We start from the raw sequence: 12,825 nt of genomic DNA, 5'->3' as shown, positions 1-12,825 counted from the left end.
TAAATTATATAATATAAAATAGATATAAATTATTTTATTTATATAAAAAATCTTTACAATATCGTCTTTATTTGTCAATTTTTTTATTTTACATATAAGCACCAGAATGATAACTATCATAAAAACATTGAAAACAAAAACCTACTGATGTAAATTCCAAGTAGTCACTTGTTAATAATTCTCTTGGGCTTCAACAAAATGATCATGTGTCCAGGAATTGATTGTTATATATTTATCAAATTGATTTCCTCCTTTTTTTATTTCTTCTTCCCATTGGGATAAATATTCCTTCTTTTTTAACCGGCTGCATCCTTTTTTTTTTTTTTTGCAATGTTTCCATAGTGCGTTCGTAAATTTCTTCAACCATTAGCATTGCTTCACAAGAAATTGAAGTTAAAGATTCCAATGTAATCAAATTATTTCCAACAAGCAAGCTTTCATAATAAACGACCGCATCTTTTAACCTCAACTTTGACATTTCACGTATAATTCATGTATAAAGAATCTTGACTGATTTCATCTGCAGCTTCTGATACTTTTGCAATTTCTTCATTAACAGACATTTTCAATTCACAATATTTTAAAAATTCTGATAATATTTCACAGTAAAGAATGCTCCAATCTTGCGAAAGTCAAGAATAAACTGGCACGTTAGTTTGACTTGTGAGTATCTAAAAGAATAAAGGTGGGTAAACCTGTATATATTGTATGAGATTCACTATGTAATCTTTTTACTTACTTACAAGTTAAATCATAGCATAACTTCCTAACAATATCATTTTGTTGGATAACTGTCAACTTTCACATCCTGGGAGCTAATCATTCAGTGAGTTTTTACAAGTCAGCAGCAAAAGTGCTTTCACATAACTTTCCGACCTATTGTCTTAAGTTCATCGGTTGAAGATAACAAGGAATTGAAAAATTCTTCAAATTTAAAACAAATATTTTTAACCTCTCCACAGCTTATAATATATTAAAATAGAATTTTTGTAATTTTATTTGTAAAATTGGCTCAATTAAAAATGCATTTGAAATTATTCAACTTTTTAAAAATAAAATATTATCTTTAATTCACATTTTAATTAGCTGTAACAGTCATTTCATAAATAAAATAAATTATTTATGATTTAATTGATAATATTTTTAGGTCATTAACTTTATTTAAAAGTTGTTACAATTTTTAAAATAATTAAAAAAAAAAAGTTTGCCAAAGGTAGGATTGAACCTAGATCGCCCGCGTGGCAAGCAAGTTCGCTACAGACTCAGCCATTTCGCTGTGCTGCCATAGTGTAAAATCGATCAGTATTTGAGCTGCGCTTAAAACTTTAGAGCCCTTTTTCTCAGAATCTTCTGGCTAGTGTGTTTTACAATTCTTCTGGGTGGACACCCTTGAGGTATACTACTAACCTGCAAAGTCTCATCCTAAACTGAATTTCTGAGACCATAAGATCCCCTTGTTAGTGATGTCAGAAACACAAATACCATTCTCATGTTTTGCAATAATTTCTTTCTTTAATGCTACACTAAAACATTTTCTGTTGCCACTATCACTTCTCTCTTTCTTGAGTGCTATATTGATTAAATACAGTAATACCCCGAACTTATGCGATAGGTGGGATCGAGCAATAACCGCGTAAGTCAAATTCGCGTATGTCGGGGTATAATTTCGCAATTTATGTAAAATCCAAGTCGGATGTATGTAAGCTAACAAATGTTCTCGTTAATCTTATCTCGTCTTTTGATTAGTTCACGGTTACTAGAAATCACCACATAGAGTCTCTCGAGTCTCCGTAGATATAACAAACACAGAAATAAATAACACAAAATAAATTGTAGCTATGTGCCAATTCCACGCGACAAATCCGAACACGTAAGCTGAACAATAATGTGGGGGGAGTGAGTAATCAAGAGTTGTGTGGCGCTCAAACAAAAGACGAATCGACGATATTTGAAAATCGCGTAACTCCGGGTTCATGTAAGTCGGGGTAGCGTAAGTCGGGGTATTACTGTACATAAATCACAAAACTGAAAAAAGAAATTTAGCACAAACACTTGGAAATGCAATGTTTCTCTCTTAATCCCTGTAGTAAACTCTTAAAGACTCTTAATCCCTGTAGGAAGTATGAAAACAAATATTTACCTGCATATTGTTACAGACCAAGTAAATTTCTTTATCGTGACTGTTTCCTGCCAATGATAGCATCTTTCAACAGGACAACACACCATGCCATATGGCAAAAATAATTCATAAATGGTTCCCCATTGCCCAGACATAATTCCATCAAACATAACATGTATGGGATACCTTGGATAAACAGTTATGAAGTGCATCATCCCAACTCCATAATTTACAGAAACTGAAAGACCTTCTGTTTTCAGATATGGTATCCAGCATCACTATTACATCTAAACCTTGTTGGGTAAAGGCTCTCTCTATTGGCAGCAAGAGGAGAACCAAAATTGCGTTATGAGGTTGATTTTTATGCTTTTGGCTTGTTAGTGTATATTCCTGAATCTATCATCACTTGAATAATAATCTCCAGCCATAGTGATCTATTTGAACAGTATAGATGAGAAATAGTTAAGATCCAGCACAAAGTGATGATCAACTTTTCAAAGCTGTAAGAAAACATTTGAATGGCAAACATTTTTCAAACAGCAAAGTTTCAGAAACATCTCTCAAAACTTTTTATTTTAGTAAAAATAATAATATTTACTTGCTTGAACAAATGTTTTCATCTCTCTATCGAGAACTGCTTCAGGTTCGATAATGTTCTAATATTGGAATGCCCACAGTTCAAATATTAACTGCAACTTAGTTCAACTATTTGAATTATTTGATGCAAATTAATATGGCTATTTATTTCCTACTCCATTATATAGGTCCACCTTCTGCATATTAATATTTTATCCTGGAATTTTCTGAATAAAACATCAATGTTGTTGAGGATCCTTCTGATACATATATTGCCATGCATATGATATAGTGTTGTTATCTTTATAGTTTATACAGTTCCCTGCTCAGCTGGCTTTGTATATTTCTAATTTTTCCAATTCCCTTATATGGTCAGTTTGGAATGATTTCTTTATAAGGATAGCATTATCTAGGTCTGCTGATCTGACGCATATGTTGCCAGTGTTGTCACCTCTGTCTACATCATATTTATGTTCTTTTAGCCTTTTTTTGTAACAATGTTTTTGTTGATCCTATGTACACTAGGGTTTCTTATTTCCCGGTCTTTTGCTTGTCCCGGGATCCCGGGATAAAAGTGAACTGTTTCCCGGGATCCCGGGAAATCCCGGGATAGAATTAATTATTTTTAAGGTATACAAAATATCTTGAAATCAAATGATATAATTATTTTCCATTTTTTAAAGTAATTTTAAAGTTTTGTAACCTCCAAAATCATATTAATAATGCTGTGTTAGGTCTATAGGCCTATAATAAAAATTACCTTTAAATAACGTAGAAATTTTCACAAATAGAAAAAAATTAATTAAAGTTTGCTGGAAACTGCATACAACAACAACAAAAAAAATGTTTTGAATTGAGTTAAAAATTAAAAAAATGAACTTCTAATTTAGAAGGTAATTTTCGTTTTTTAAATAAAATATAATACAAAATATTGCAAACTTTTATAAGATTTTAAAAAGCAAAGATGGTCAATACTCCGATAACTCACTCTAATTCTTATTTTAGTAATGAAAAGTCTTGCCACCGAGAATGCCCTTTCCGATTCAATTGATGTGATTGGAATAGTGTTTAATGCATTTAAGAGAAGACAGATATTATGTGTTTTTTCACCTGTAGCCTGGAAGATTTCGAGTTCGTTTTCGAGGTTGTAATACTTCTTTTGCTCTCTAGTATTCTTCATTTGTCTACTTCGACTGCTTTAATAGAAACATCAAGCTTATAGCCCAATAATTCGTCAGTTAGTTTGTCTTTGATCATCAGGTTTATGAAGAAAAACTTCGTACTTACAGACATCGTACAACATGGTGTTACGCGTTATCGAAGCTATTGGGCATGGTTAAAAATTAAGACAGCATAAGCACAATTATTCCAGATATTACAGGTTCCAACAAGTAAAGAATTTTGAGAGTCATGACACAAATAAGCTATGTATTGATTATTGACCATTTGTGACATGCTATAATGAGCAAAAACTTAAGAAACTAATAAGTAGGTTTAAAATTGATAAATACAAATGTATTCTGACAGTTTATGAGTTAATTATGCTTTCTATTTGCAAAATTCCTCAACCTTAACACAAAATAAGAAAAAAAGTGAATTTTTAAGAAATTTGCGGGATTTCTCGGTATAAGAAAAATTTCCCGGGATATTTCCCGGGTTAAAAAAACAACCGGGATCCCGTTTGAGAAACCCTAATGTACACCAAGTTTCGTTGAAATCTATCATCTTTGATCATTATTTTGTATACCCCTGGTGCTCTCCTGTTATTCAGCTTATCTTTATCATTTCTTAGTAGCTCATATATATTTTCAGACATCTCCGTATGTATCAACAATAATGGAATACAAACGATGGTATACTATAAGCTGGGATTCACGTCACTATATATACCAGTGGAATCAGAAGACCCATACCAATATAAAATAGTTACTTTCAGAATGTTAGTAAAAAGAGCATTCACTCACAACACCAGAAGTGAAGATACAGCTAAAGAACTCGGGGACCTTGAAGATATAGCAGTCACACATGAATACAATAGGATCATAATTGGTAAGATAGCCTGGAAGCTCCATATTCCACATACAGGAATCTGCAATAACATAGGAAAAGCGGTATCTATCAAGATTCCCGAGCAAGAAAATAACACAAAACGCATAATTGTCCAATACAACAAAAATCTTCATCACATATATAAAGAAATAGTGGAAGAGAAGGGACCAAATTAACATACACATGGAGGACTCAGACTATATATGAGCTACTAAGAAATGATAAAGACAAGCTGAATAACAGGAGAGCACCAGGGGTATACAAAATACCGGTCAAAGATGATAGGTTTCAATGAGACTTGGTGTACATAGGATCAACAAAAACATTGTTACAAAAAAAGGCTAAAAGAACATAAATATGATGTAGACAGAGGTGACAACACTGGCAACATATGTGTCAGATCACCCTTATAAAGAAATCATTCCAAACTGACCATATAAGGGAATTGGAAAAATTAGAAATATACAAAGCCAGCTGAGCAGGGAACTGTATAAACTATAAAGACAACAACAATATATCATATGCATGGCAATATATTAATATGTATCAGAATGATCCTCAACAATATTGACGTCTTAAGGTTTTGAAAGAGATAGTTATAAATCCTAGTACTTAATAGTGAATATTTTCAGAAACATGTAACTGTAGTTACTCCAACAACAGTCAACAAACCTTTGTACAATATATTCTCAGAAGCTGATAGAACATTGGAACAAGTATCTAAAAGTTCATAGAGATTATGATAAAAATGAATGCTTTCTGTTAGTTTTCTTGCTTATTTAGGTATTATTTACTTGTTTATTATTATCGAATGACCAATTTCTCTTCACACAATTATAAAATATGTGATATTTACATATTTGAAAAATTGAAAAATCCTTTTAATTAAAACATTTTAACTCAAAAATCACTTAATTAATCTAGTTAAAGATTTTTTTAAATATTGTAAGAAGTATAAGATAATTTATAACTAAATATTTTATAAGCATTTTCACAAAGACATTATAATTATGGCCTACAGAATAATTTTACAGAATATAAAAGAAAACTTAAAAATTATTTACAGCCCACCAGATAAAATGCAGATCTGCACATTTTTTTGTTCATTAGGATTCCATTGTGGAGATTTCAAGATACTCCTGTAAAAAAATATGAATATTCAATTATATGCTGCAATCATATATTAGCAAAATAGGGTCATATTTATTTACTAGTATTGCTTTGTTAGGGAATTACAATAATCTGTCTTTTTATGTCCTGTATATTTACACACACACAGAAAAAAAATATATTTTTAATTTTCTTAAAACATTACATATTTACAAAATCTTTTCAATTCTTTACAAAGAATTCAAAATCTCTGAATAAAAATAAATAGTTGAGACTTCACAAAAATAAATAACTAAGATAAGCATTTATGTTTGTTTTGAAAAATTTTGACAAGTTTAACTCTGATTGTTGCCTGATTCAAACTTCTGTTTTAAATCTACTGATTTGAAAGATTTGTGAAACATCTTGACTTAATTAAGAAGAAGGTGGAAGCACTGTCTTTTAAGATTATTCAGACCTGTGTGAAAGGTAGATTGGCTAAATGGAGAGATAACTGGGATTCATATAAATGAAGTTTATTATAGTGGTTTTGTATGGTGCTGAGGTATGGTTCTATGATTGGAGTACTAGGTTTGAATCTATTCAATGGAATTTTATTAGACATGCTTATGGTTTAGGACATTGGGTTCCACATTATTTCTTAGTGTTAGAATTTGATAGGGTAATATATTTTATTATCATCAAAAAAGTACTGATATGTTCAGAAAAATCCAAATCTAACTTGTCTTTGATCCAAACTTTTAAGATATTTCTTCTGAATAATCAGACTTGCTGGGGAGATGAAATAAGAAAATTTCTCAACCAGTATGATTCATAAAAATAGATTCAGTATGGTTCTTATATTCTATGGAATAACAGGAATTTTTGTTTATTGGATTTTATGTTGCACATCTCGGATACACCATACTGGGAATTCAAAAATAGAATCAGCCTGAATGACAATGTTTTCTGATATCATCCAGCAGAATTAGGATTTAAAACCAAAGAGAATTTAAATTCAAATTTTTCTTTCAACTTTATTAAAATGTTTTTACCACTCAGAAGTGATTCAGTTTTGTATCTTAAAAGGTTTGAGGATCATATATGTTCCTTTTGTAATGAATCTACAGCTGAGAATTCTTCTTTTATTGTTTGTGATTGTTATAACTTTGCATAGAAGCGAAAACAATATTTCGGTAAGAATAGATTCTCTCAGTACAATTTTCAAGTTTATTCCTTTTCTAACATGTTCAATATATTTTATTTTATTTATCTTTTTTATAAAGCCTGTACTTGAATTGTATTTCAGAGGGCATCTGTGTCATTTAGTATTAAAAGTGCATTGGTTTTAACTCTCTTGGGGGTTAATTCGGTGCTGACTGGCTGTGACAACCTGATGTTAAGCTGTTTTGTATATTTCTTAATTTTGTATTTTTTCCAGGTAAGTAATATTCATTAAAATTTATTAATATTTTCCTTTTTTACTTTGTAATGACATGAGGTCATCACAGTTGGTCAGTTTGTTTATGTGTATTAATTATTATGTATGGGATTATGTATTGATGTGCTGGCTGTTGTAATTATGTATTGGAAAGTGTAATTATGCACTTGTTATTGTGTTTATACAAAGAATATTGTATTTTATGTAATGGTTATTGTATTTATGAATGGTTTTGTACTTTAACTTTTGTATTTTTATAATGCTGTTTTTTTTTTTATTTGTTTGACCATACATTTCTTAGTAACTTTGTTTTCTTTCTTCCCTGTACAAAGGGTAAAAAACCTTGTACTAAATAAATAAATACTTAAATATTCACAATTATAGTATCAATACTATCATTACTTTTTTGTTGCTGAAGTTANATTTCATACTCATTAATTCTTATATTTTAAAAATAATGGCTTTTCATGTAAACCTTGATAATCAATGATAAAAAACAAACTAAATAAATAATGAATGAGATTTTGAATACATTTTTGTTTTATCTAAATATTGTCATTTAAACAGGTTTCTTTCATATAATTAATTAATATAAAAAGGTTAAAAACTAAGCAATTAGTTTTTTAATTTAAAATTGTTTATGTTGAAAAATACCCAAGAAATTCTTCTCTTTTGATACTGACCTATGAGATGTTAAAAAACTTTTCAAAATTATTATAAAAATTTAAAATTAAAAATTCAAACGACACATTTTTTAAACCAGTAGAGAAAATTTCTTTAATAAGCTATATTACCTCCAAATGCATTTTGTCCTGATCAAAACAAGGCCTCTTCAGCAGACTTAATAGCCATACAACTTGTAACACTCATATCACCAACATCTTGATCTAGATAACAAACCACCTCACATGAAGTTGTATTTATCCCTTATCACTGTAGCCCAACATGAATCAACCATCATTCTGACATTCAAATTAACTATGTTATTTTGCATATTAACTTTATCAATATTAATATGATAATATTAATACTCAAAATTTTGAGTATGTTTGCATGAAAGTTTGGATCCTGAAAATATTCTGCACCCCCTTTTCATAAGTTGCATTGTACCACATTCAGCCATACTGTCAGAAAACAAACTTAACAGGACAACTAAGGAAACAAATTCCCTGACTTTCTATAACTTTTTCCAAACACTAATGAAAATCCCTGACTTTCCAGTGCATAGGAACCCTGTATATAATAAATTTTTGTTATTTAACTTGACTTAAGCACTTTTAAATATGAATTCTTGAAATGCCATTTATATTATATAAATGTCAATTAATGCAGTTTTTATTAATTAATTTGATTTAAATTCAACTGCAGCATGCACTGAAAAATGCAAATAGATTTTAGTGTACATGCAGAAAAGAAAATAAGTTTAAGTAGCAATGTCATCAATGATTTGTGTCTTAATGTCTAATGACAAGGCAATCTTGGCACCACTAATTTCTGAATCAGTAGTCCTGTCGTTGATTGGTCAGGTCATCAACTTTCTTTAACATAGGAAGTATAAAGAAGTTGATCATCTATGTCTCTCTAATCTGTGGCTGGCTATTGCTGAGTAGCTTGTTCAGTAACTGAGTTATCATATGACAATCAGAGCAAATATGAGTTCAAAATTCTGTTCATAAACTGATTTGTTCAAAAAGTTACTCATTTGAAAACAGAGGTTTGACTGTACTATAATAACCTGCCTGAAGTCTGGAGTAGCAAATTTTTTTTATTGATCATAAAAATATCATCATATAATCTGTAGTAGCAAAGAAAAAGCTCATGTTCACCAATCCTTTGTGTCATTTTTTTTTTTTTTATTCCTTAAATAGAAAAAACTTCTCTGCAAACTGAACTGTTCTGTAATACAAAATACACAACAAAAAACCTAAAAACATCATTAAAATATTGTTACTGGAAGAACTTAATCTGTTGTTGTATTCCTTATATAAGCTAGCTATTATGAATTTTTAAGGAATTGATTAAGCTGAATTTTGTAATAAATATTTTCTTATTTCTGCTTAATTTGAATAAAAAGTGCATTCACAATTTTTGAAATTTATAATATGAGTTTATATTTTTGACCATTACTTTGTTATTACAAAGTTTAATATTAATTTTCAATGAATAAAATTAATTTAAATAACAATATAAACTTTCTTACAGTAATAAGTGAAAATGCTACAAGTTTCAATATTCAAAAATTTTAACAAAATTATGCTTTATTTCAGTTCTTATTAAGTAGCAGTTTCTCTAGTACTTTTGGGCAATCAAGCCTATCACCAGCTTTCTCAATAACCAATATTTTAAAAAATTATAATAGAAAAGTAAAAACAACTGTAAATCTTTATGATTTCTCAATATAAATGTAAAGTATTAAATGCTGATAATTTGTAATAAAAATATTTACAAAACTCAGAAATAAAAATAAACAGATTGCTTATATTTAATAGCCTATTAAAAATAAGCCTGAATTCTAGATTCATGTTCTGAGTTATGATTATAATTAATTCTATCATGGAATTAATTACTAATAAATTATTAATACAAAGGCCTACCATTTTTATTTCAGACAACGTTTTTGAGATCAACTGTCTCTGTATAAATTTCCAACATTGTTTTAATTCAAACATATATTACCTGTGTTCTAAAGATGTTATTTAAAATCCAATTAAATTAAATTATTTAAAGGAGACAAAATATAAAAAAAAATTTAACATAAGGATAATATATTAGCTACTATGTAACTTAGCTGAATTACTTAATGCACTTTTAACAGTGGGAATTTTAATAAAGAGCACTAACATTTTCAACCTGGTTAAAGGCCATCTTCAGGCATATACAGCCAAGGATGAATGCTATTGTATGAGGGAAGAACCAAAGGATAATCCCCAATAAAATAAACCAGAGTGGTGGGCTATTAACAATAGCAGTTGATGTAAAAGAGTAAAGAGATATTGCCAAGCAGAGTAAGGGTGTCCTTGTCTCTGCTGTTTATGTATCAATATGTTGGTAACAGTGGTTAATAAAGGGCATTACTACAAGTTATGATATTCCCACCTAAGTCATCAACTGTATCGAAACTATTTTGGTGGGTTGGCCTTGATCCCAAACTATCCTCACACTAAATTTCAACTTCAAACTCAAATACACTGCAGCACAAAAATTAAAAAATTCTCTGCAGTTTTTCGTGGACATCGTAAAAACACTTTTGCTGACTTTTGATCAAATAAAACCTATTTGATACAACTATGTAAGGGTTAATCTATTATTTTTTTTTATAGATTTACATAGTAAGCATGCATGTAAAAATCAATCAAAACAAGAATTTTTTGAACTTTTGTGCCTCCTAGTAGTCTGTTACAAACTGAAAAATATACCATCCAAGAGTACAAAGTCTTATCAATATGTCTGCAAAGTTTCACTAATTTGCCTTGGTGGTAAGATACTATGAAAAATTAACAAAAACTATATACTCTCAACAACACAAAACTGAGTATACTTAATAAACAAGGCAAAAAAACCAATTTCATACTAACTGACACAAATGTCAGTCAGTCTGAAGATGTTTTTGACCATGTTACACAATAATGTTTTCTTATAATTTTTGTGCTGGAAATTGGTTTTTTCACCTTGTTTACTAACAAGGAGACCCTACGGCTTTGGGGAAATGGATTTTGATGATCTTTGGTGTAGAGGTAGTAAACCATGTGAGTGTACTACCTGTAAAATACTAAAGTGCAATACTCAAATATAATCAAGAAAAATGAACTTATCGAAAATAATTTAATTGAAACATTTATAAATTTTTTCATTCAACATATCCAATGTATTATTGTATAATTCTGTGCCTATCAGCTTAGCATTTTCAGATAGTGTATTAGAAGATGTTTCAATTACATTATTTTCAAAAAGTAAACTCTCATAATACACTACTCCATCTTTTAGCCACTGCTTCGATGCATCACTGTATAAAGAGTTATCATCAACAGTTTTCTCGTCACAACGTAAAGAACTTGCTTCTCTTGACATATTTTGAAAAATCATTTTATAATTAAAAAAAAATTTCACTGCATAAATATGCCTATTTGTGTCAAAATTCAGAAACAAAGTGTTAAAGAGTAAGTGAAAAAGAGCTCCGATAGAAAAAAATGCTTCTAGTGAGAATTAGATCGGAGATCACNAGTAAACATAGATGAGAAATCATGATTGGAAATACATAGCAATACATGATTGGAAAACTTTCCTGGCATGGTAGTGACAACACAAAACACAAGAAAAGGAAGACATAAACAGGGTGAGAAAATATGCTTATTATTCTTAGTACAGCAAAAATCAAAGAAGATGTCTGAAATTACGACTCTGGGCCTGATGCAGGCTTCACATCTCCAGCCAAACACATCCCAGCATTTTTGCTGTACTAAGAATAATAAACATATTTTCTCACCCTGTTTGTCTTTTTTTTCTTGTGTTCTGTGTCGTCACTACTGTGCCAGGAAACCGTTTCTGACCATGCATTGCTATGTGATTTCCCATCTAGGTGTACTCTATCTCTCCTGAAAGTTTGTAATCGTTGTACTAATACACCCTGTATATGTTATTATATTTTTCTTATCTGTTTACTTTTTTACGTTATAAATAAATGAATAACTAAATAAATAAACACATTATAAGTATTTACGAATAAAAAAGTATACACAAGAGAATCGAACCCAAGCACTCAAGCGTACGAGTCAGAATCGTTAACACTCAGCCACAGGATGTTCAAAAGAAAGTGAGCATAACTTATATATAAAGTGCTAAGAAAACTAAGTTCATTTTTCTCGATTATATTTGAGTATTGCGCTTTAGTATTTTACAGGTAGTACACTCACATGGTTTACTACCTCTACACCAAAGATCATCAAAATCCGTTTCCCCAAAGTCATAGGGTCTCCTTGTTAAGTATTTGTTCAGTCTCCCATAGGATATAATGGCATTCCCATTGAAACTCCATACTGTTTAAACCTGCTGTTATTTGTTTGAACACCAATTCAGAGGAAATTTGGACTCATTTATCTCAAATTTAAGAATTTCTAATTTGTGTGGCATTTTATTTTCATAACATAGCAATGCTTTGCATTTGAATTTACTCAGCTAGATATAAAAATCATCCAGCACACATGCTTTTATTTTAGTTCTGCGTTAAATGTGAAGAAAATCAAATAAATTTGAAATCAAACAAACAAATTATGAAAAAATGCCAAAATTGTAGTCTACTTGATTATTTAGTATCACACCTGTTATCAAATTAAATATCATTTAATATTACAAAAATTGATTGAAATCAGTCAACTGTAGGTTGAGAAAAGCAAAAAAAAATTATGAGCATGACAACTCAATTTTTTTTGTTTATAACCATTGTTCTATTTCTTTTTGAAGAAATCAAGGTTGCACCTTCCCTTATATCCTGACATTGAAATCAGGTTTATCCCACAGATAGCTGCAGGCTGACCTCATATTGCAAATCTCTTAT

General features: G+C 29.9%; 1 protein-coding gene across 3 annotated transcripts in view; it reads right to left on the bottom strand.

The window, feature by feature from the left end:
* The window catches only part of LOC111641238 (syntaxin-binding protein 5-like), a 122,990-nt gene extending 115,412 nt beyond the window's left edge, over positions 1–7,578 (bottom strand). For 2 of the 3 annotated variants that reach the window (XM_023387374.1, XM_023387375.1), the window contains exon 1: positions 5,816–7,578. The gene's annotated coding sequence lies outside the window, so the exon portion shown is untranslated. The remainder of the gene's footprint in view (positions 1–5,815) is intronic. The other variant, XM_023387376.1, reaches the window with a different exon arrangement.
* Positions 7,579–12,825: the final 5,247 nt, after the last annotated feature.

The sequence above is a fragment of the Centruroides sculpturatus genome, unplaced genomic scaffold, assembly GCF_000671375.1.
Source record: "Centruroides sculpturatus isolate CEXI.00-Female unplaced genomic scaffold, Cexi_2.0 scaffold1487, whole genome shotgun sequence".
Taxonomy (NCBI): domain Eukaryota; kingdom Metazoa; phylum Arthropoda; class Arachnida; order Scorpiones; family Buthidae; genus Centruroides; species Centruroides sculpturatus.
Note: the sequence above shows the minus strand (reverse complement) of the source record. Positions and strands in the feature narration are given on the sequence as shown.